Raw genomic sequence first — 26,253 nt, forward strand, 5'->3', positions numbered from 1 at the left:
TAAAAATAACCTGGGAGCTCTAGTTTGCCATTTACTATTTGACATTTACATTTCTGTTTCTGTCATAAATCCAGGCCAACCAGGCTTAATCACACTCTTGTTCGATTGCTGCATCTCAGATGCAGTAGCTGTCACACAGATGTTAATGGGAGATCTTCTGCAGCAGGCCTTAGCATGGGCAGAATTTGGCCTGCTGATTCCTTCTGTTGGTAACAGCTTCCTAGATTTCTCTTCAAAACCTCCAGCCTCGTTTTTCCTTTTATTTAAATGAGAATTGAATTGCTAAGCTTTGCAAACATTTTGAATAAAGCTGGCTACACTGATAGTTTTTCTGGCATGCTTTTTGTACAGACTTATCTGTTCTCACTTGCCTGGGCTAGCATGATCCCTGGGGAGTGTTTTGCAGGTTGGGATCGGTGGGCATGCATTGTACTCGCCCAGCTCAGCTCTCCTGCCCTGGAATGCCTCTCCCCTGCAGCCAGTCTGAACAAGACCCCAGCTACTGTGGGGAATGGAGTTGTGAGCACAGCTACTGCTGTGAGGTCCCCTTGACAGGAAGAGTCCTATTCACCCATGGTTGGTCCATCTGCAGTCCCTGGAGAGTACACGGACCGAGCAAATATCTTTGATCTTGCTTGCTTCTTAATCAAAGATAACAAGAAGCAAACCTTGGTTGGGCTGTCAGAATTTCAGTTTCAGACTTGTTGCTTGAGATTTCAAGGAAGACACCCTCATTTCAAGTGAATTCATTAAAAAGTTATTGCACCCATGGCATTGACATCTTTTGGGTAGTGTGGCAGGGTTCGTCTACAAATAAAATTGGAAGGGTCTCTCTACCCTATATGACACAAGTAACCACAGGATTCTCTCCAAGCCAGCCCAAACCTGAACTTCTCCAGACAGTGTGTGGGACACACAGTAGCTAGACATAGCCCCCTACTTATGGTATGTTTCAGAGTGACTTAAAACTGCATTCAGGAATTGGAGCAAAAACCAGGATGCAAAAGGAAGCGAGTGTACTGATGGTATCCCTTAGCTATAATAGCAGATGCATTATGGAGATCAGATCCAAGAAGGGTAAACATGTGTCCAAGGTCACTGCTTCACCCTTGGCTGACTGAGGTCCTTAGGGGAATTTTGGTTTTGCCAGAGCGTATTTAGAGTCTCTGTAAGTTGCACATCATTTCCCAGGTGCCTCTTGTTTTCTAAAGTCCAGCTTGAGGCTCCATGTTCCAAATTGCCTCTTTCATAATCAGCTTTGGCAGACTGTGCTGCAGAAGTATTCTGTGTTTCAGTGGACCTTCCACACAGGAAAAACTCCCTTGCATTCCTGAAAAGAGACCATAAATGAGAAGGGTACTAATGCAAGTGCAGATGTGCATTACCAAGTATTGACAAATTTCTACTGATTTCTGTTTAGATGATAAATACTTGTCTAGAAGATCAATAAAAGGAATAAACATCACATTTTTAGAAGGGAATCAGCTGTTGCACAACTTCAGCTTGTCTTGATTATGGGGGAGAAGAATCTCACTATAGTTTCAGAAACTGCCTTGAAGCATTGCAATATTTTTTTTTCCTCCACCTCTTCCTATCTTTCTGAATAAGCTGTTTCCTGCCACCCCAGAATGGTCAGTGCCACCCCTTAATTTACAGTTAGGAATGCAGACACGAGGGAAGGCGAGGGGATGAAATATGGTGTCAAGTTTGTATCTGCTCACATTTCACACACTAAGGAGACAAGCCCCTTTGGCCAGTTGCCATGGGGAATTTTCTTGCAGAAGTAAATAACTCAGAACAGAAAGAACTCAGATTCATACTACCCCAGCTGCAGAATGTCATTAAGTCTCAAAGGATGCTATGTGCATTGTGTGAAAGGAATTTTGTAATCTGGCTATAACTGCAGTTGCAAAACTATGCTTGAGTTTAAACCTTTATTTTAAACTTTTAATTATTGGCTTGTTTCTTGTGTGCTGATTAAAGCACACATTGTCTTGTAAATAGTTTCTATTTTTAAACCATAAAAAGGTTTAGATTAGATGTTTCAATAGAGGATGAGTGGTTGATTTTGTTTTGTTTTCTTGTTTCTTCCTATGCCAACTGCACTCTAATCTCCATTTCCTAATTCACTTTTTAAGGATGCTTGAAAAGGGAATTAAATCTACCAAGGCACTCAAAATATCATGTAGATGGCTTTCTATTTTAAAGTGTCATTCATTACATGACTTTCTGACCCCAATAACCTTCACAAAATTGGGGGGGAAGGGGTTGGGATTTTTTTGTGTTTTTGTTTTGTTTTCTAAAAATATCTGAGAAGAGAAAGCACAGGCACCTCCCTTCCACCAGGAGTTGGTCAATTCTTTTTCAGTCTGAGTTACATGAGCGTGGCATCCATGAAATTGGTCCTGGTATATATGGGAGGAGACTCACACTGTGGCTTCATAGTACCAGAGGACAAAATAGCAATTATTCTGTTTTGATGGGATTTCTTGTAGCGCCAGTACCTCAGCTCAGATTCAGTGAAGCAATGGGGAAGATGTGTACTTCTAGTACTAAATACAAATCAGCATTTGAAATAAAACCTGTTAGCTGGATAAAACAGATATTTGCTAGAAAAAGACTTTTTTTAAAGTTGCCGTTTCTTCAGTTTCTACACCTCTAGAATAGAATGTAATGGCACAACTTGCATTGCAGAATTTTTAAAGTATTTTGGTGGGTGTCTCTGTGGCAGTAGGTGCCACAAATTGCTTGGAGAAAGGTTGATGCCTGTGTACTTGCGGTCATTAAACCACAGGTTCATACAGTGCTTTGCATAAGTGCATCAGGCAGCCCACGCAAGGATGTTTTAACTGAGGTGGTCTTTGAGCCAACTGCTCGCTAAGACTACAGTGACTGCAGGGTGCCTGGGTAGCAGCAGGGCAGGGGATGTGCCTGCGGACCAAAGCCCAGAGACATGTGCTCCCACGGCTCCCACAGACCTTCCTCTTGTCTTGCAGAGTGGTAAGGGTTTGCTGCCAGGTCTGCCTCAGATGTGTCATGTTGGAGAAACCGAGGCTTGGCTGCATTACATGCTCCCAGTCTTGTGCCCCCCACCTATAATGACCTCTCGTTAACAAAAATTTCCACCTGCGCTTTAAACGGCTTCGTACTTTGTGGTCAGAGGGTAAAATTCAGGCCAGCGCCTGCCAGCTCCTAAGCATCCCATGTGACACACAGTGGCTCTGTCAAATGTCCCTGCAACCCAGAGAAAGAGGGGTTAGAAATAAAAATACCGCCAAAGTGGGAGGGAGAACACACGTGCGTGTCTGTGCCATCGTCCATTAGCTCCTTGAGCTGCAGTTTGGTGGAACGTGTACTGAGCTGTATGCCAGGAGACAGTACATCCTGCTCCCAGCTCTTTCCCTTGCCTATTTTTGTGCTCTTCACAACTGTTATTAAGCAAGACCACAGAGTATTTTTACAGCATAAGCAGAAGAAGGCTATCCTACATTTTAGGGCTGTGATGCATCAATAACCCATGCCGAAATATAGGTATATGTAATGTCTTTATGTAATCTGAAGAACGTGCCCTGGGATAAAAAGGAATTTGGATGCTGTTAATGTTTTGTTCAATGTTTGATCAAACAGATTAGCTGGTCGTTGCATTCCATCTCCTCTCCCTGTTTCATTTAAAATGCTTCCTATAAAGTTTTTAAAGAGCTGCACTTCTGATAATAGGACTAACTAAGTTTTACTTTGGTTTTAGTGTAGCAAGGACTGTGTGGGACATCCTAGACTGGGCACAAAGCAATGCTATTCCAGGTTGTTCTGCCTAGGATAATAGAGCCAAGCAAATGCAAACCTCCTGACCTCATTGTGGTGTGTCTTACTCTGTGCTCGGGTCTCTGCTCTCTTGAGAGTCTCTGCGATGTCATCTTTATTAAAGCTGACAAGCCAAAATATTTCTTCTGGATCTAGTTGCTATTACTATAATACTGGACAAGAATACACTTGTAAAAATGACAAATGTTTAAGGACGCTTTTGCCCAAAATTTGACCCAATGTTATATTTAAGCCACTATCTCCTTGTTTTTCTTTCTATAGAGCTTTATTCTTTACACTTAAAATGCATGACTGTGTATATTGCTGATTTCAGCAAGATTTGCTGAACTTTAAAGTTAGCAATTTCTATCCTGAGTTATTTCCTATGCACAATTAAATGTTATAGCTGAATGAGAAGCCTCATATTCATTTTTTGTATTCCATTTAAGCAACATTTTAGGTTTTGATGCCCAGTTTAGACCCTCTTGAAAACATTGAGTAACTTCATTTCCTAGACTGAAAATTTTTAGGCATTACATTTCAACAGGAAGATTAGGACCAGATGGTATAGGTGGGACAGTGCTGTTTGTAGCTTATGAAGGAGACAGCTGAAAACAAGCGGGGTTACACAGAGTGCATGCTTAGTGCTGTGCTCCCAAGGATGGACTTAGGGACTATAACCAGGTCTGCTCTGGAGTATCTCTGTGCCTGCATTTCATGCTGTAGGAGTCCCTCTATCGAAATCTCTTTGGCTTTTTAGATCTTTTTTAGATCTGTGTGGCAGAGCTATTGAAAACAGAGTGCTGCCTCCTTTGAGAATGCAATGGTCCAATTTCTCAGAATTTTTCAGTGTAAATCCAAGGTGATAATCAGAGTAAGTGACAGGAAAACTTTATTCCTCAGTCTTTCCTTGATCTAGGGCACTTTTGGGTTGTACTTGTATTTTATCCTGGGGATTACTGTCAACTGAAGGCCAAGTTTTGAGGAAGATGAGGAAAAACAAAGAACTAAATTGTCTCAGAGTTATTTGAGTATACTTTTAAAACATGGAGTAAGCATTAAGAAAAAGGAAGTTAATGAGCTATTTCTATGAGACAAGGCAGATTGTAAATTTTGAGGAGAGGAGCTGAAATGCCCCACAGTAGGCAAAGATGTTACTGAAGAGCCCTGCTTCCCCTTTTGATATTCACTCATCCCTTTTTAAAAGATTTTTGTGGACTGTCAATCTGGCAGCTGACGCAGAGTTAACAAAACAGAATTAAAATTTCCTCTCATGTTTATGTAGGATGAAATTTTAAAATGTCAGGGCTGCGGGGAAGACAATGTTCAATAAGAGCCCTTGGGATAGCCAACTGTGGCTGGGGGTGGTGGAGGCGCCCACTGTGCCCACAGCACCACTGGCCCCACTGGGCTGGGCTGGGGCGTTTCACTCATGTCATTCAAAGTGAGTCAGATTACTGTTGTGGTTGTTTGGCTGATCTGCTTCAGCTGTTGGGTTGAGTACGTATGCGCAGATGAATGTGTGTGTGTTTGTAAGTGGAACAAGTCAGGGAGCAACTGCAGAGCAGGCCAGCTGGCAGACCGTGGGTGCAGGGTGAGCAGTAGGGATGGGCTGAGCAGCAGGTAGGGCTGGGAGCAGTGTGAGCTATAGGTGTGGGAGCAGGCTGAGCAGCAGGTAGGACCTGTTCCATGCCCTCTCCACCCCTCACACAGCAGTAGGAACAGCAAACCCCAGTCTCTGCTGCTTTCCTTTCTAGGTCCACCCTTTCCCCTTCCTTGCAGCAGAAATAAGCCTCAGCCCCTCAGCAGAAACCTGAGCTGCAGCCTTGCCAAGTTCTTCTTTCCCCCATCACCTGCCCGATGCCACTGCTGGGCTCCTGTCATCCTCACAGGGAGAATGAGTTATTTTGTCCTCCCTGAAGCAGCAGATTTGGATTTTGCCTACACACCCGTAATGGTCGCTTTGGCTCTGCTCCTGTCCTGGGTGTGCTGCAGAGCTCCTGCAACAGCCAAGATATGAGGCTCCTCATGCAGTGCCAGCACCATGGGTGGGCTGGAGGAGAAGGGTCAGGGTGGGATGGGAATGGGAATGACGAGTGCTGCTTGTGCCTTGCTAGGAAATGTCCTGACCATGGCGGGGTACAGTGTCTAAGCAGTCTGTGGGGAAAGTGTTGTCTGCCAGAAGATCCCCTGTGCAGTCTCGTACTTGCAGCAGTGGAACACAGAGTCCAGAGTGTGGGGATGGGGTTTAACACTGTCTTTGGCTGCCTTGGGTTGGACTGTCTGTCCTTCGCCCCTTGCAGTTTCCACTGCCAGTTTTGCGTAGGATGCTTTAAAATAGGTGTTGTCAATAAAGAGGACATGCATAATACTGTTACTGCACTGTTAGATCCATGGAGCAATGGTAAAGGTTTTCCTTCCGTTGAGAGAAGTCAGAGCTGATTTAGGTAGTTCTTTTACTTATGTGTTAGCATTACTTAGGATATGTTTAGCTGAATGTCATGGCACTGATTTTTTTTCTTTTTTTCCTCCACCAGGTTTCCTCTTTCATGGATGTGAAATCTTTAGTTGTCCCTTTTGAGAAATGCCACAGAGCTATTCAGAGTTGTTAGATTACTGTTGTAGGTAAGGATTTTTGATGTGATGCCTCAACATGGATTTGACAACATTCAACAACTATCGATTGTGTATAAACCGGTCACAAGTGGCTCATTATGTTGGTTGAGAAAGAAAGCGTGGTGGTGTTGCCTTGTTTTTCCTGTACCTCAGGAATTAATGGAACTGGAAATGGGCTGTACAGAATTTGTATAACAAGTTAATGTTTTAAACATTTCTCTCTTTGTTTGGAATATGAGCTACCAGTACTTTTGTTGTTGTTGCTCTTGTTAAGTTACACACAAGTGTTTGTTTATGAAGTGACACCCTTATAAATCCTCTGCTGGTTTGAACGATTTTGCTGAATCTTGTTTTCTCCTGTTTTATTTTTAACACCATCCCCCATGTCTGCCTTATTCCCTCCCCTCCATGCACTTCCTCCCCAGAGCAAAAGGAGATTATATGATAATAGGTCTAGAAATGGCAAATGATGATAATGAAAGAACACAAATGGGATCTTTAATTAGGATTGCTCTGATGGCTTGTAATTTTTGTCGTCCATCTTTATACAGATACATCGTCCAGTAGGGTGCATTTTTTGTCATGCATGCTGGTCCTTTCAGTGCATGCCAGACCTCTGAATACTTCCCTGGCTTTCATTCCATAACAAGCAAGTCCTAAGGACGTCAACTTTTAGGGAATGTTTTTATTCCTTTTGAACACGAAGAAGTTAGCGTGTTGCGTGGGTGTTTTTAACTCTTTGCCCTGGCAGTGTACCCCATGAGCAGCAGCCCAGGTGGCTCATGATGGGCAGGCACAGGCAGGGGGAAGGAGAGGAAGCTGGTCCCATTGTCAGGATCTTGTTATGACTTCTGATTTTTAAACTTCTGCTGGTGCCAGCAGAAGGATTTTAAGCGAGAGTGCTGCCTTTCCCAAGGTGCTTATATAACTTCTTTTTGTAAAATGTAAAAACCTACAAAATAGCCTGTCCTTGTCATTGCTGTGGTAAGGGCTGCCTGTTGAACTATGGGAAATGTGGGCTAGAGCTAGATCTGGCTTCTGAAAATATTTCTGAAGCTAGGGAGCCAAGTGTTTTCCAGGGCTACACCCACGTTACCTCATTCAACTACAGCACCAGTGCTGTGGGGCTGCAGGAGAGGGAAGCCTGCTAGCAACAGGTCCCCATCAGCAGAGGGTGGCAGAGAAGGCAGAGAGCCCAAAGCATCTTTTCCCCCAGCCACCCACTTTCCCAACAGGGCTGTGAGCTTTTTCCGCCTTGTCTTCCAAAAAGTCTGGTGGCAAATGGGGCAATATTCCTGAGTATGCGTGTGCCTGCTAAAAATATTGTGAAACACGTAAGAGGTGGCCAGGTGATCTGGGCAGCGTCACTGACACTCTTTGGAGAATGAGCTTGTGGGGAATGAAAGCAGGGTGCTGGCTCTCTTAACAAGACTGAGTTTGTTTTTCTATAGCCTTTTGAAATCCTTCTGAGCAGAGGCTTTTAATTGTGATGTGCTTAGGAGGAAATTTAAAGCAACTTACGGTTAGGCTACGTTTTAGATTCAAACAGGAGATGTATCAAATACCTGGAAGAAAAGTGTGACTATTTTGGTTCGCATGTAGCCTAAATTTCACAGAGAAATGCTGTTTCAAAGCTTTAAGGCAGACACAACAATTTTCCTGAAATAATACCAGCAGTAATCCTTTCAAACATCCCCAAGTGTATTGGCTTATGTATGTTTTAAAATTCTTTCTCCGTTTTGTTATAAAAACTTGCATGTTTCTCTCCCCTTCACCATATGAAAGTATTCTAAGAATTTTTAATGAGCTTTTGTAGACTTCAGAATAAGCTCTCTTCCCCTCCCCTTCCTTACTTTCTAATCCAATTTAGTCAGATAGTTACTTCAAATCCCTTGGAGGCCTGTAGTTTGTTCATTCTCCCACAGTGCTGAGATTTCCCTCCAGCCCAGCTGGCAGGAGTTTTTAGGAATAACAATATCTCAGGGGGAAGGAGCTGAAGATTGAATGGGGTCTTTTGTCCAGGTCTCTATGAAGCCAGATTAATTATGCATTGCAGAACACAGTTTAAAGCTCTGAATTAGGTCCTCATTGCAATGAAAGGAGAGCACAGGCTTGAAAACTGAAAGAATTCCCATTTCCATCAGAGGGACAGACATATAATGACTGAAAGCAGGGAGAATTTTTGAAAATTGCAATTAAACAGTATTTTGTATTTACCACTCAGTAGCAGTTGTCTTAAGCATTTACAAAAGTGATTCTTTGACATTTTTTCACATGATCGCTCCATAGGTGGCTAGACTTTGAGGATTTTCAAGTCTTTTCTGTGTTACTAGGCTACTCTTGAAAGTACTTGTGCTTTGATGAATGAGAGTGGGTTTTTTTGGCCAGCACTTACCTGAATAGAGGTCTTTAAAACCTCAGCAGTACAATTAGCCGTTGGTCAGATGATACTGATGGTACAGGAAAAAAGCGAACGTTTTTCTCCTTTACTTCTGGGGATTTTCTAAAGCTGTCTGACCCAGTGTGATGTGCAATAACAACATTTTTCTTGGTTTCCTAATGCACTTTAATTCCAGTTTGAGGAAAGTAGAACTCTTTCACGGATAATAAGTCCATAATGTTATACAGCTGCCAAATAAAATGTTGTCCACAGGCATTTGTATTCATAAGGGCACTTTCTGTCAGGGTGGGGGGTTGTGTTTTGGTTAGAGGATTGGGGCCAAAAGAAGGGATAAGGATAAGGAAAAGGTTAACTATGAAACCTCTTATATTAGAAGTCCTTAGTACTCTCAGATATGACCAAACTGGGATAGATGGAGTGTGAGCAAAATAAACTGATTATTTTCCTTTTTATCATCTTCTTGAAATCCCATATATGGAATAACATTCTGTAAAATAGCTATAGCATATTGAACTCTGCAGTTCAATTAATTTTCATTAAAAATTATAAACTGTAAACATCCAGAGATAGCCAAAGGCATACTTAGAAGGATAGCAGTATTTTGGGGCTGAGTAAATAATTTACTGAATCACACTAGAAAATCTGCAAGTAGGAGCTTAGTGTAGAAGTCATTTGATATGAATATTATGCAGGAGAAACATTTTCTACAGAGCAAACACATATTAAATGGTAGCACTCTTAAATGTTCAGCATTATGTGATGAACATAAGCATTGTCTGTTAGCTGCAATCTGTCCAGCTCTCTGTTGTACTGTGAAAAAATAGCAAGCTCCTTGTTATTAACCTGAGTGCAACTGGAATCACTCTGGTAACATACGTGAAGCTGCCACAGCTCTGTGGGCAAAAGTCCTTTGGTTGTCCTGCTCCTAGGCATGCCAGTTCTCAGGGGTCTCAGCAAACTGGAAATTAATAGTGTACTTAGTCAATATTTGAGGCACAAGGTTCATTCTAGATTGTCTCCTCATTGGTCCTCTGGAAACATAAAGAATTTGTTGAGAGCTATGTTACCCAAAAGCAATCACTGCTGGCAGGGAGTGGAGGAATGGGCACCTTTGGCAATGGTCTCCTACAGTTTGCCCTAAAGAGGGCACAGCATCTGAGTGAATGTGGCTGTGTAACATCAGTTCCCAAGTAGCGTGTGGTTATGGAGAAGGTACCTCCAACTGACCTAATTTGGAGTCACCTGTGTTGTTCTACTTTACAGTGTCAGGATGGGTCTGGTTGAAAGTGAGCGAGAAGTGCACTGTAACCTCTTACTAAGGCACATCCAAGGCCGGTTTACCATGTGCATCTGCTTTTCTTTGCTTCTGCTTTGCTCTTTTGCAACAAGAGGCAGAGAGACTTGTTTTCTGTGCTTGTCCTAGAATGAACCAGCTGGACTAATTAGTACTTCCCAAGTCTTTTCCAAAACTCGAATTGAAATAAGGTTTCTGAGATTTGAAAGAAATGTGAGTGCTTCCTATCATCATTCCATTTGCAAACATCTATGCCAGGGAAGGGTGGAAATAGCTCCCACTGACTTGGAGTGCTTGGTGAATAAAGGCTCCACAGAAGTTAATCCCAGGGCTGGAAATACCCAGGTCACCAGGTCCGCAGCAGTAGTCTAGTGCTTAATATCTGCCAACTGAACCTTCTCATGGGTAGGTTTTGGACCGCACACTAACTCTGTCCAGGTGGTCTCTAGGAAATATGAACAAAACTCAGGTTTGCCTGGTAACTTGCAGAGTAATAGTAGGGCTCACTACACTAGTTACAATGCTGTTCTCAAGCAATCTTTTCTGTGTCACTGATCTTGACATAAAAATAAAAAGTTTTTTTTTTTAAGATAAGAATACACGGAGAGCTAGAGCTGTCCAGAACCTTTCCCCACAAAACATCTTCTGTTAGAAAGCTGAACAGGATGAAACAAAGTGTGCTGCAGCGTCAGCTTTGATCTGTCAAAAGAGGCGAAAAAGGCTTGCTGAGGAAATATGCCTCTTTTTAAGGAAACCCTTTTAATTGTCTGCAACACAGCCTGTCTTGCACCAGTCTGCTTGGGACCTGCCATAGTTAAGGACCTGGGAGGTTTGCTAGGAGACAGGTCTTTTGGCTTCTGGGTATGCGCTGGGGAGCCTGCAGGCTTGGGCTCAGCTTTCTGGGACCCCAGGATAGCTGGGCTCCCAGCCCCAGGGCTGAGAGCAAAAGAAAAGATTTTACAGTCTTCCAGGAGCATGCACTACTTGGTGAATATCAGTTTGGAAGTCTGTACATGAAGGAAGCATTTCCATTAAATTAAAATAAAAATAAATAAATTAATCTTCCTGCCTTGAACATATAGTTAATAAAGACTGCAAAGATAACGAAGTTAATGACAGGCTGGGAGTATCATGTCAGCTTTTTGCCTCTGGATGTCCATTATCTGAAAACTTTGGACAATCCTCTCAAAAACATTCTGGTAATGATATATATTTAACCCATTTCCTTCTCAAACTTCAGCTTTTCCATTTGGAGAAGTTTTGAGTTTCTCCAGCAGAAGATCAGATATTTTTTAGGGTTCTTAAAATGTTACTTAAAAAAATTAAATGTTCATTTTTGAAAGTCCTATCTATCTAGTTTTAATTCCTGTTGAAATATATTTCAGTCATTCTTCTCATTGTCCAATTAAAAAAAAAAGTAGGAAAACCCCTCTAATGTCTGAAATTGAACAATGTAAATACTTTTAATATCAGTAATGTTAATATAAAGCTGAAGACAAGAATTCTGTATGTTAAAATTTCATGAACTTCAAAGTAGCAACCAGCATTGTCACAGTGATACGCAGTTGTCTCTCTGAGTGGGAGATAAGGAAAGTTTTTAATGATTGTTTTTTCTCTTCTTTCTAAGTGGGCCTTGAAGTGATTTTCCTGAGCCCTCTAGGGACAGTTTCACATAATCTAAAAATGCCTAGCTTTGTCTAGGTTCACTGTAGAATCCTGGAACTTCAAGACTTGAAAATCTGACATATCCCAATATGTGGATGTAGGGGCTCAGCTGCAGTGTTCAGCAGTTTAGGCCCAAATAACCCTTGTTTCTGAGCTGGAGTATTTGCTTTCTTGTCAAGAACCATGGTGTTACCGCTCAAATCTTTCTCTCTCTCTTTTTTTTTTCCCCTGTAAGATTTTTATGTGTATTGCTCTTACTGGACTAGTTTAGTTTCTGAGTTCTGCATATATGCAGTTGTAAAGAAATCAAACACTACAGCTGGAAACTGTGAGATCAGCCTTGTCGCTGCCCCTGCCTCCCATTTACCGTGAAAACAAACACAGCTCTCTTCTCATGTCTGCCAGCAGGAAGGGGGTGGGGAGGCAGGCAGAGAGGCAGAGGAAAGTTTTTTTTTCTTCAAAAAGGAAGAAGGTCAACTATTTTGGGAAACTAAAACCACTCAGCAATTAGAAGAATTCTTTTCTCTCTGCTCAGTGATTAGAGAAGTCTGCAGGCAAGCAGTAATTGCTGCAAACAGTAGAGCCATGCAGATGGACGAGAGGTAAATGCATCTCTTTGCCTTTGCAGAAACATGTCTTTTCAGAAGATGAAGTGGATAACGCAATGTATTTTGCTGTGCCAACAGTTAAACTATAACACAGAGTCTACAAATCTCTGCACTGGATAAGTTGGTTCTTCAGGTACAGTTAGTCAGCTGATGTGCTGAAGACAGGGACTGTGTGACTGATTTCCACCCGTTGCTTCTGACAAGTCCGTGGGACTTACTGTGTTTCTTAAGTTTGCATCTACCTAGGACACAGAAAGAAATAGATCTTGGAGAAATTTTTACTCCCAAGAAATAAAACAAGTTGAAATTGGAATTCAGACCATAAAAAAAAACCAACTTCCAAAGCTGGGAAATTCCTTATTTTCCTGAAGAAACTGCAGAATATCTGGTTAATGCAGTGTTGTTATGGGGTCCTCAGGCTAGCCCTGCACCTTCTTCCAGAAGTTCAGGTGTCTCTGCAGTCTTCTGGCATGTAGAGCCTGAAAGGGTTCCATATAGAAAAACATAGATATGTTTCTCATGACTCTCTTTCATGTGTTTGTAAGTGCCCTTAATTTCTTTAGATTTCACTTCATGGCAATAAATAGTTAGAAAATTCTAGTACAGGGTAGGATATGAAAAGTATATTTTTGAAATGGCCTCTTAAAGTCATCTGGTCGTCTGTTCTGCTAGTGGCTTTTCATGCAATGAAGATTCCCTCGTATTTTTTAAGACATTATTCCAAAGTCTGATACTTTTTGTTCAAGAATTCTTTTTCTCAGTAGATGCATTACTTTTCTGTGTCTACAATTATAATTTGTCCCTCCATTCTTGGTGTTTACATTGCAGATACTACCAGACTGCTGTTTACAGTACTTTCTCTGAGAGCTCTTAGATGTGCTATAAATATGTTTATAGAGAAGATGAAATAATAATCTATTACAAAGCATTGCTCAGCTCAGAAATGTCCCTAGTTTTCATCATATGGTTCTGGTAATCTGATGCTCAACTGACTGTAGTATCCCATGTAGGATCATATGGGAACTGTATAAAATTGGACTGTTAAAATATCCAGTCTGCTCTATCTCAAGATGCATATGTGCGTGCAACACAAAGTTGTATTGATCTTTGCAGCTGTGTTGCAAGCTGTTGTATAATTGGCTGTCTGCAATCACTCCTAGGTGTCCTTTGTTCTTCATTCCTTGAGATTTTTCATCTGATTGTGGACATACGTGAGGATGTCTTCTTCCAGATGGATCCAACTGTTTGTGTAGTCTTCTAATGGCCATGCCTCTTTTTCGTTCAGTAGTATCTGTGGAAAGCACAAGTTTCCAGTTCTCCCACATCCTGTAGGAAGAAATGTTGTCCTGTGACACAGAACTAATTTGGCTCTCTTTCTCTCCATGCATTTAGCAAGGGTTTAGCCAAAATACCTAGGAGAGAGATTCAAATCATGCTGTTCAATGTACCTATCTTGTGCTTGCCAGAAGTAGGTGCCTCAGTGTAGATGCATCCTGGAAGGCACCATGAGTCCACAACATTGTTAGGGAGTTTGTAGCCTTTATTTTGTCTTAACTGGAGCTCCTCCTAATAGTATTAGTGATTTTCTCAGCCACTGCACCAACTGTTTCCTTCTTGTGTCTTGAAGATAAAATAATTCCTATTCGAAAGGTACTCTAGTTGAGATTTGTGCTGCCCTTCCCATTTGCCTGCAATACTGCCCCTGTTCACTGGCTTTACAGGCAATGAACGCTGTATTCAGAGAGGAACACAGTGCAGAAAGGCCAACAAGAGTCCTGAGAGTCCTTTCCTGGTGTTGGGTATGCAAAGCCTTCTCAGACCATACCATTTTCTTCCCAAAATTCTCATTGTTACTAACACCATTTCCACTTCAGACATGGTGTTAAGCAAAAAAGTTCTTTGGCTACTGAAGATTTTATTACAGCATTTCCAAACTTTTCAAAGCAAGTTGTGACAATTTTTGCAGCATTGTTGTGTTAAGAATTATTTTTGTTTTATTATTTTTGTTATTTTAAACATATACTGTACTAGATAATATAAACGAATACGATATTTTAATACAATTCTTTAATTTAAGAAGGTGTGTGTCTTCTGTAGCATTTTGCTGCCAATAGAGCATGAAATAGAGGGTAGAAAAAAAAGTATTTGGGAGATCTGGTGTGTTCAGCATCTGAGACAGCTGTTTAATTTCTCTCGGGACTTTTTGAGATCACACACCCTTGTTACAGAGGGTTAAAATACTTTGAATGTTATGGGGGAAGAAAAGGGGGAGATTTTGGGCAACAGTCAGATAGTTGTCTCAAGTCTTATCTGATAATGCTTGTGCCTCTCCTGTGCTGATCACAAGATCATTAGATTATCTAGGAAGACAATTAGTGAGGCCGGTACTAGTCATAAAATTCTCTGTCACGTGTGGAGATTACTATGCATTTGTCAGCTCCTACATCATTAGCTTAAATTGTCAGTTCATTTGGGATGCATAATTATTTTGTTTTGAGTTCATTCTCTTGTTTTTTCACATGGCTTTGTGATGGGCCTGCCACTAGACAGGAGTACTACTGGAAGGTCTTGGAGCAGATCCAGCCACAGGATAAAAAATGGCTATTACTAGAATCCAAAACATTTATTCTTTCATTGCTCCTCTTCTCAGATGTCATCCTATGAATACAGTATGACACATCAAAAAACCCCAATGAACCCCTCCAACAAATATTTGATCAAAGTAGGTGCATGATTCATGAGGCATTTTTCTCCCAGCAGATGGATATGTTGTTTCTGTCCTGTTTATTATTAACTACTTGGAATCTTATAAACTTCTCTAATATCTTCAGTATTTTTGGAAACTACAGATTTTCCTGTATTTGATATGTTCTTAAAAATGTAGTTTCATGAATCACTATGCTGTAGGGACAGGTATAGTTAATGTTTTTAATAGAAGTCACTGGCATCTGTAAGTTGTTTCTCACTAATTGGTGGAGATTAAGTGTGGGTTTTCTCACCATACCCTAGGAAAGTCCATGGTGTAAGTCTAAGCTCAATTCAAAGTGGATGCCAATCAATAAAGGTAAAATGCATTTCACCTACACTTAATGGTCTAAATTTGGCTTTAGATGCACATGAGTCATGTACTTTTTACCTTTTTTTTTTACTATTAATAGAAAAAGGCCTGTGTCCAGAGGGTGATTCATATGAACTATGTAAACCACCTAAAATTAGGATGAGATGATTGCTCTTTGGTAGTCGCTAATTTGCTTTGTTGAATAGTGTGCAGGAATCCTAGATGAGGTTTAGGGGAGGTAACCAACTTCTACATAGGCAAAAGCAGATGGGATAAATCTTGCCAACAAAGACATCCATAGCATTCAAAAAAATGTAAACCCTACTACTTCAAGTACCTTCTCACACTCTAAAATGGAGTGAGCTTCAAACAGGAAAGAACCGACATACAACATTGAAATGCTTTTTGGCACATATTTCTGAAAAATATAGAGGGAGGGATTTAATGAAAGTATGGTCTTGAATGAAAAAGGAGTTTCCTCTATTCATTGTAAGTACAAACACAACAGTATGTTATAATTCATTGACTAGTTGCACAAAATTAATCTTGTTAACTTGGAATGTAAAATGGGTCACAAAACTTGTGATAGTTCTGTATTGCTACCTTTTGAGTGTGCGGAAGCTTCAGGTTAGAAGAAGGCATTTTAGCAAAAATCTTTTGTTTCAGAAAGCAGAGCTGAAACTTTTACCAGGGAATGAGAGTTTGCCATGCTCTGCTCTGAAGAAAATTCTTGTAGTCAGCCTTAACATGACGGTGCTGAGAAACTAAGTGGAGTAAACTGGTGAAAATACCTGTTTTCACTGCAGTGCTTTCCACCAGCCAGCCAGTTTTCCTAAATCCGTTGTGTATTTTGGCTGTAAGGCAAGTAGTCTGTGTTTTCTGAAATTGAGGTTGGTCCTTACGAACATGCTGTAATCATGTTTTGAAGATTAGATACTATAGTGTATTCTCTTCAGTAATAATTTCAAAAAGTGTCCAGGTTCTTGCACCTTTATGACTGCTGCTGAAGTCAATGGTACGAGTCAGAAAGTGGTTTATTGCAAAGGGTTCATTTTAGGACTGGATTTTTCGCTCTGGTTTATATATGGTCATAACTTGCCTTCTTACTCATGTCAGCATCTAAAGTGGTTAATTTCTGTTTTCCATAGCAATGTATTAAAAGCACGGGTGGTCTCATTTTCTTCTCACTCCAGATCAATACTGAAGTGACTTCTGTTTGGTAGTAGTGTCAACACCACTAGGCCCAGGTACATTTTTATATGCCTTGGTTAAATTCAGGCTAATTGAAGCATACCAAGTTTTCAAGTATTAGCTAACATTGTATTATAACTCTCACAGCTAATCAACAATGAGTTAAAAACGTACTCCAGAACTTGTATTTAGGACATGAAGAATTTGTTTGTGCCTACCAGCATATGCATTAACTGTGTTTGTGTGTTTTCTTTTGCCTTGCAAAGCCAACAAAATCTTTAGCAAATTGCTGTTTTGTGTAGATTCATAGGCAATTGGCATTATTTTGCAAAGCATGTGCAACATGAGTCATTAAGATTTCAAAGTTTAATATGCTGGAGAGAGAAAAGAAACCAAATTATATAAACCCTTGTAGCAATAAATATTTTATTTTGCTTATGTTATTCAATGACTGTAAGCCATATAAATCAGAATTTTTATTCTTTGCTTATGCAGCTGCTGCTTTTACGTGTTTCATTCACAATGCACGAAGCAGCAAGCTGACACTTGCCATGATTTCTATTCATTTTTCTCAGAGCTCTAGCTTGGGATGACATAGTCTATGAACCGTGTTTGAATCTGTGAACCATGTTTGATTTCTGTAGGCATAGGTCCAACATCAGTATATGTCCATGCTGTTTTGATCTGAAAAATTTCAAAGCATTTTAAAAAGAGGTTGGTACCGTTAGCCCTATTTTATAGTTACAAAAACTGAAGCAGGTCTTGTGTATCTTTGTGTCCTATGGTCAGTTAGGCAGCATTGCCTGGATTTCACCAGGAACTCATGGAAGTAGGACTCACGAGGTTTTGAAGTGGTTGTAGGATTTGAGGCCTGAGTGACTGTAAGCAGTTCTTGTTGTTTTGTTTAATTTTTAAGGTATTTCTTATAACTAGGAAATTGAACCTGCAGCACTTGAGTTCTGTTGCTGATTCTGTCATTGACTTGGGAAGACAGTCAACATTGCTGTGCCTCAGAGAGGTATAAACTAGCTTCACTGCAAGAATTAACTAATTGAGAGTTAACTAATTTGTAATTAACTAGTTCAGAGTTGCTAAAATAAAGTTAAAAGAATCTTGATTAAGGCTTATCCTTCTGTGTTTAACAGTAGTAATTTTAATTGTTCCTTTTATTGAAACAAAAAGTGGGTTTCCTCCATGTATATGACGTGAGGCTTGTTAGGCCACAAATTAATGGAACAGAAGTCCTTGTGAGCTTTGTCTAACTAAGAACGGAAGACTGTATTAAACATAAACAGTGCCTGACAACTTTCTGTTCCCTTCTTTCTAGGAATCATCACTTTTAGCTCTAAAGGAAACTAGTAGAGACAAATAAACAAAATCCATGAAATTTAAGATAAAATACTCAAAAAAATCCTCATAAATTTAAGATAATTGTTATTTAAAATTTAAGTGTACCTGAAAGAATAATACAACTTCCTGTTGTTTTAGAAAAGCTTTTATATTCTTCATCTTTCATATTTCAACACAGGTGATGCAATACATTGAGATTTACATACGGATATTTTATCTGTCAATCTATCTCATTGTGTTTTGAAGGTTTCTATCAGTACACTTTTCCAGTATCTTGTAAATCGTTAATTTAACATTAAACATCTTTCCCAGATATCCTTGCTCCAAACATCTGTGTTGAAGACTGCTGGAAGAAATGGGAATGCTTTGACTGACTGTCATAGATCAAACCTCCCAAAGATACTTTGGTCTAAATTTCGTATTTGCTCAGACACAATTATATGAATCAAATTTCACTCGTTAAAGAACAAGCTGTTTGTTAACTATATTTGCATTTACACTGGAAACAGAATTAAAAGGAAACATAGTTTAATAGTGTTTAGAGTTTAAGCTTGTATTTTGATGAGATATTGATATGGGAATTTTATAATAATTCTGGCTCTTATTGCAATTTTATTTTTTAGTGTTTATTTCTTCCATTTGAATTTTATGAAGGAAGCAGATTGCTGATTTTTACATGCTGAAATATATTGACTAATATTTTCACATTCATGTATGACATAAAAATATTGAATACAGATTGAAAGAGAGAGTTGTCCTGCATGATTTCTTCTTTATGTACTCTAATTTAGATACCTTAAATAATTACATGCTCTTATCTATGTGCCTGATGGATTTTAACGATATCAAGGTGACAGAGTGACTTCAAATGAAATTCCTCATTCAATAAGTTATCCAATAATTATTTCTGTGAAAAGTTGCAGAATTTTCCTGAAAGTGCCTCTAATTATTCCATCAGGATTAAGCACTTTTCTGGGAGGCAGATTGCTCTGAAATCTAGGTCTTTACTCTGTAAATTAGGTCAGAAAATCTGTTCTGTCAGTACTGCAATGTGATGAACATACTTTCAATCGTAAATCCAGTGTTTCTTTTGCACTTACCAAAGAAATGAAGATTTTCCAAATGATGAGCAAGAAAAAAGAACCTGTTTCAGAGGCACAGGAGGGACAAAACTACATGTGTCCTCCTTTATTTTTCTTTTCTTCTGGCAAAGGCCAGTGAAGAGGTTTTGGGAAGAGAATAGTCTCCTTGAGAAATGAGCAGAGATTCTTGTGAGGGAGAGAGGGAGGGAGAAGGGATTGAGGGGAAAACACAAAGTGCTGCCATTGGAGAGATCTGAGGCAGCTGAATCAGGGTGCTACAGACTTTTCATTATCAGAAACAATTACTCTGGCAAGAACAGCATGGGACTTCATGAAATGTTTTGAACTCAGATTCCTGATAGGAGTGCATTACATAACTTGTACTTTGTGAATGCTGGCAACCAGCAACCTACAGAAAGACACAGCCAGAAGCAATGCGCTCAGCTGCTTGCCTTTTTTTTTTTTTTTTTTTTTAAAATATATCTGGGCCAAGCATGAAACAGACAAGCCTATCTTTACCCTTGCCCCTTGCCCCCTCCATCAACAGAAGCCTGGTTTTCATCACAGATTAATAAACGAAACCTTCTATCATTTTACTCTGCTTCCCACAGCCTTTTGGTAGGAGTTAACAATGCTCCAAGTCAACATTGCCATGGTGCTTGAAATGTCTTTGCATGTTTGTTCACTTGAAAGAGTTGTGGCGATGGGGTCAGGGAGAGGGTTTTAAACCGCCAGTGTGTACAACCTCAGAAACTTTGGGATGGTTTTGATCACATTTGGTTTGACAAAAATCTGTTGGGGAGCTGTCGCTATTGGTTTTGTCTTTCAGTTTTATAATAATATTAAAAAAAAAAAAAAAAAAGCCTATGTTATATATTCTGCTGTCTCCTGAAGTGATTATTTGTATCATTTGCTGTTAAGGAAATATGTCTAAGTGCTGAGGAATTCTAATTAAGCAGGCTCAGCTGGAGCAAATAGCTGGAGGATTTCACAATACTGTTCTGAAATTATTGGCAAGCCCAGAAGCCAGGGAAATTCTTGAATTTTGGGGTTTTACCATGGCGGACATAGCCACTAAATCTTACTTATTTGTTTTCAAATCAGTGGGTTTTTAGACCATATTATTTCACAATCCCTACTGGTAGTCGTTACTCTTCTTTACTTTCTCTGCCCTAAAAAATATGCAATCTTAAACAAAAAAGTAGAACCTCTTCTACATTTTGAAGAGAAGTGTTTATAGGACTAAACATCATAGAACTTCATTGGGTTGTTTATGAGATGGGTTATTTATGAGAAAAAAAAATTGTTTTAATGTCTTTGGAGGTAGAGACAATCCTGCTGAACACTTGAAGAGAACAGCATTGTAGGTAATTACTCAATTCATGAAAATTTAACAGTAAAAGCACATAATGAATTCTGCTGTAATATATCCTTTTCTGTGTAGCGTGCTCATAAAAAAAAACAAGTTAAAACTTTTCTGTGTAACTCGCTAACTCTGTTTATATGGTAAACACTTCTCTGTTTTGCTTTCCAAGGGCCATAATTCCCTGCCTGCCTAATCTACTGCTGCTAACAAAAATGACAGTAACAAACCAGGAGAAACAGCCTTCTCTGGCCCTTTGTTTTCACTCTGCTAGGAGAACATGTGTTTTTCTCTTTTCTCCTTTTCTCTTTTCTCCTTTTCTCTTTGGGGAAAGGAAACCATTTGTACACTGCACTAAGGAAAAGTGATTGAAAAGTGGAAGCCCATACTTTTCTCTTCAGCAAGCGGAGATCTGTTTTCAGTCTGATGTTTGGTGAAAGGAAGCTTCAGAGCTGTGGGCCAGCTGCCAGGAATGTCTGATTTCCTTTCCACCCACTCCTATGATCCTCCCTTTTGGCAGTGATTACCGATGACCACAGCTGTCATGCTAGGTCATGGTAAGCTGTCAAGCAAGGTAGTACATGAGATGTACAAGGCCCAGTCCTTGATCTGTGCTGAAGAACAGGATCTTAAATTGAATCTGGTATGAGGCAGTGTGTGAGCCTACCACAGCAAACAGCATCAGGCTGATGTCAGCTTGTCATTCTGGTTTCTTGAGGAGGTGGGCAAGCAGGAGATATTTCTCCAGCCAACAGAAAGCTTCTTCACAACTTTTCTATAGCTAGCAAGAACCTGAAGCATGAGGAGAGGCCATAATTTAGTCAGAATGGATGGTTGTCTAGATTGGGTAAATCCTTCCAGCCAGCTGAAACTAGAAATAGCACTTTGGGATGCTCTTACCCAGTAAGTATGTAATAATACAGGAGACCTCCATAATCAGTGATCAGAACAATAGTGTTCAGGTGGTTGTGCTGTATGCAGCGCTCTATATGGGGGACCAACTGTCAATATTATGGGTGCGGCTGAAAATCACAACAGAACTGCAGACTTCAGAAAATGATGGATACTGTTGTCAGGGACATAACTTCTATAAATAGGACTGGCGCTCTACGTAAGGTAGAATTTTGTTAAGCTTCACATGTTCAATGCCAAGTGCATAAATATCTTCTGAAGAGGTAGCATTTTACTATGTCTTATACTGTTATGCTGGCTTCATAATGTACTTTTTGCTGTAGGATCTGTTCCTCTTCTAACAGCGTATTAAATAACGTGACTAAAATCCTTTAGGTGTTTGTTCTGTATGCCTTCCTCCAAAGGGGAAGGCATTTGCAATGGAGTGTTTGTTTTAAAAATATATAAGAACAGGTTACTTTCTGTTTCCCAGAGAAAAAAAGGTCAACACTTGAGGGACAGAAGGTCATAAATGCTGTGATTGTCCATTGTTTTTGTGGGAGTTTATTGCAGTTTTCGGCTGGCACAGCCAAGGAATTTGCTTTCAAAATAACCTCAGGGTATGTGGATGTAGGTGATACTGATTTCCTTCAGTTCTTGTTTAAGGTGACAGGATCTGATCCTTGTGGTCTTGCTCCAGTTGGAGGGATGGGCACCTTAGCAAGTCCCGTCTGAACTTCATTTGGTATGACTGATTTCAGAACAGTAAACACAATTTCAGTTTGCTTGCTCTTTGTACTCACAAAACACCTATGGACTTGTAACAAATCTTACATAAATTTAAATTTGATTTTATTAAGCTCTTATACAAGATTGGGAGAAAATTCCAGGAACCCTCTGGACAAAAGCTGGGTTTTTTTACAGATTTCTCCTGGCCAAACAAGGCAACTAATGACTACTTTCACAAGGCTGGGGATTCCACAGCTACAGCTAAGAGAGGTAAAAAAAATGTAATAAATAAACAAGTCCATCCACAAACCCTTCCTCAGGAAACCAGTATGGGAAGCACAGGCATTTAGAATGACAATCCAGCATGTTCTGCCAAAGAGAGACTTTCCAAAACAGCTGTAGAAATGGCTACAGTTTCCTTGAACATCCATTTTAATAGCATTATAGCCACAACTGTTTATATGTTAATCAAATTGTTTTCATGCTGTCAGCTGTATCTATTGCAATTGTATAAAGTTTTAAACCCACGTAAGTAACCCTCAAGAGGGAGTGACAGACTTCAACAAACGCTGCTGTCTGTGAACCCAGCTACCTTCCAGCCTCCATTCATTCAGGTACAGTTGGTTTTCAGGCTGTGACAGAAGCTCTTGTTCAATCTCCCTGTGGGATACCACATTTGCTTCGTTTGTGTAGAAAGCTTTTCATAACTGTCCCACGTCTGGAGCGCTCAGGAATGAATATGCTTCCTCTCTTTGAATAATGGCTGAACTCTCGGTAGAAGAGGAGGTATTTAAATAACCATGTTGCCATGTAGAGTATCTTGTGATCTCAAACCTCAGAGTCCCTGAGCTATCTGAGCACATATTTATAATCAGCCTGGTGAACACTCTCTCTGGCTCTTTATCAGCTGTGAGTCTGTGTTTCCATTTTACAAGAGCAACTATAATGTAAGAATATGGTATGTCTTGTTGTTAGTATAATTCTTTTTTCTCCAAGAACAGAAAGTTCCCAACATAGGACAAACCTTCTTCATGTAATCCTATATACTTTCTTCTCTTTGCTTTCCTGTCTTGGACTGTGGAATGTAATTGCTGAGACATGAAACAATTTCTGTGTCTAGCCCTCACTGCCGTGTTGATAAGTTTAACTCTAAATGTATTTGCAACTAGAAGGACCTGTGTTCATACTATTGAACCCTCCTATGCTTGAAAAATCCAAATTGACTTTTGGGAGCAGCCCCTGCTCTATACTAACTCATGAGCTGTGGCTCAGAATTATGTGTAATCTGGCACTCTCCCAGATGCTAGCTGACCCAGACTAAAACTGTGACAAGGCTGCTCTACCACTTTAACAGGAAAGGCATCTACCATTGCTTGATCTACCAGTATATGTGCAGCTCTCAGCCATAGACAAACCCATCTGTACTGGTCAAAGGGAGGACTCAAACCCCTTAAGTGAGACTTAGATGCCTAAATTTCAGTTCAGATTGAGAGTTCACAAGACCATCTGCAGTCATTGTGGTTTCTGAAAGTCCAGAGACACAATTTTGCTAATAAATTCCTTAAGTAGCACTGTCTTTATTCAGAAGTAATACCATTTTGTCAAGACTGAGTGTCCTGGTGTGGTGAAAGCACCATCTCATTTGACATCTCCTGAAGGGTCAGGTTTTGTAGGTCTGCTCATGGTGACAGCAGTGGTTAAGCACAAAAGCAAGAAGTTGTGGCTGCTTCCATTCAGGAGCATGGATAGTGCTGGTGGTGAAACACTGAGCTGTGAGTCAGAGCTCCCACCCAAACGTTCAAAGCCATATCCTTCACCTCAGACAAGAACAATGGAGGCTTGTGCAGAAGTACTCGGGTTTTCTGCTGAGTGAGGGATATGTGGATTTAGGATCCTAAGGGTGCTGTGGGTGTAGGGTCCTGGTTGCCTGTTTCCTGCAACAGCCTTCTGTCATCTGCACTGTAGCTTAAGGTAAATGGTGATATTAATACTGGCTGCTTAAAACAAAAGAGTAATATTTATCTAGTCATCCTCACCCAAAGGGATGTGTGAGGCCCCTGAATACAGGAGGGGTTAATGAGTAATTCCTATGATCAGCAGTGAGTCCAAAGCAGCACTGTAGTGTAGAGAAACAAGGTATTTCAGACACATTTCTCCATTTGGCATTTTCTTCAGCAGCTTGACCAACTGAAGCCTCTGACTGCTGGGGATCCCATTGCCATGCATGTAAGTGCTTTGTGATCTTGCAGGAGTTGCTACCTGGGATGAGACTACACGGCCTGCTCTGGGAGCTGGGCCCCTGCAGCAGAAGTGACCATAACATCATCATATGAGAGTCCTACTGAAGGTGCAAGCAGCATTGACCCAAGGAAACTGAAGGCAGGTGTCCACTATCCTCAGGTAATGCCTTGGCCATGCGGCTGGCTGGCTGCTCCAGGGTAAATCATGTTGCTGTAAATAAAAAGTGGTGCTCTGAAACAAAGATATGCTCATCCATCTCAGCAGAACTTGTGCTAGCATATAAGTAAGTTTCTGAAAAAATGCTGCAAAGAGACCTCCACATTCTCTATCGACTCTACGTGAGAACAGTCTATCCCTTGCAGCACTTCTCTGCATTTTACTTGTCTTGTCAGCCAGTCTTGCACTTATGTTTGAGAAATATTTTCATGTCATATTTTCTACCTGGGTATCCATCAAGCAACTGCTTCAACACAGACTTTGGCCTAAGAATGCTCTGTTGGTCAAAGCCTGTTGATATCAGTAACTCCATAGAATATCAGAGAATATTGAATACTCACTTTTTGAAGGCTGTAAACTGGCTTGAATTGGATAATCAGAAATGTGAATCAATGCTCAGTTTTGAAGGTTTAGATTTACAGTTGTAAAATAAATCTTCCCACTTCCAGCATAATATTTTATATGCGTGGTAAGGAGGGATTGTTAATTGAAAACCATGTAAAGGAACAACATATTTTGATAACAGGAACTATTTTGAAATGTGGATTGACTCAGAAGTTTTTAGGACATGCTAAAACATTAAAGAAAAAAACTTATTAAAAGTGCATAAAATTCTACTTGCTTGCTATCTAGACATTCAGCTAAAGTTAAATGTATGTAAATTTCTGTTTAGGCCTGCTTCAGTAGTTTGACAGACATGTGGGGTAGGATGTGAACAGCTTTAACAGAAAACTGCTTAACACTTTGTGAAGAGCTGCCTTCTGCTAGGTAGAAATGACTGGATTTTTCATGAAGAAGACATCAGTCATGAAGCTTTATTCCTCTGAGTGCCCTCAAGAGACCAGGCAGATCTGATCTGTGAGGAGCACTGCTGACCCAGGCTGCTGTGGGAAGGCATCGAAGGCCAGCCAAGGAAATCTCTGACCTTCAGTTTGCCGCTGACCGTCACTTGGGTTTTCCTGCCTGGAAGAGAGGCAATGGGCTGGGGTAGCTGGGGAGGAAACAGAGACCAGAACCATTGACCTTAATCTAAACACAATACAGAAACAGACAATAACCTCCAGGAGGAAAAACACAGGAGTGATTTACCTAGGAGGAAGTGAGAATATTAAATTCTTTCAAGTAACTTCAGGAGGTGTAATAGAGGAAATCTATTGAAAACACACAGAGAAGACTGTCTCTAACCAGCAAGTTCTGTGACACACAGAAGTGTTGGATATCTACTATATAACTCATATTTTTAAAATTATTAAATCTGTGAATGCCATGGGATTGTTGCAATTGTGAAATCATATTACTTTTCTGCATCTGGAAAAGTTAGAAAGGTTATAAACTGTAATAAAGTTAATATTTCTGTTCATCTGAATATTCATTCAATGTGGCAAAATTGTAAGCCCAGTTGTCTACTTGACAAAGATTTTTAATGTGTCTCACAATGACCTGTGATGAAGTTCCTTTCCTGAAGGTCTGCTTTAGCCATTTTACCTAATACTACTACTTCTTCTCCCTCTCCGTCTTCTCTCCCCTCTTCCATATATCAAAAAATATGTTGTGTTTAATACAGAGGAGAAATATAGCTATACGAATTGCCAAAAACATGGTAAGATTTTGGTTTTAACTTTTCTGCAGAGTTTGCACAAGTGTGTCACCTTGGCTTTAAGTATTCACAAGACTTCTGCTCTTGATGCTTATCCTTAAAGAGAGAAGACCTTTGTGCAGTCAAGCCTCTTTTTAATAAACATGGGAA

At 40.2% G+C, this 26,253-nt stretch overlaps 1 long non-coding RNA gene across 1 annotated transcript; it reads right to left on the minus strand.

The window, feature by feature from the left end:
• Positions 1 to 246: 246 nt before the first annotated feature.
• On the minus strand, positions 247 to 9,771 carry LOC135312471 (uncharacterized). The gene is made up of 2 exons (XR_010372014.1): positions 9,695 to 9,771; positions 247 to 1,330 (listed from the first exon to the last, which is right to left on the minus strand). It is a non-coding gene; the product is annotated as an uncharacterized LOC135312471 (long non-coding RNA).
• Between the last annotated feature and the right edge of the window lie 16,482 nt (positions 9,772 to 26,253).

The sequence above is a fragment of the Phalacrocorax carbo genome, chromosome 3 (assembly GCF_963921805.1).
Source record: "Phalacrocorax carbo chromosome 3, bPhaCar2.1, whole genome shotgun sequence".
Lineage (NCBI taxonomy): Eukaryota > Metazoa > Chordata > Aves > Suliformes > Phalacrocoracidae > Phalacrocorax > Phalacrocorax carbo.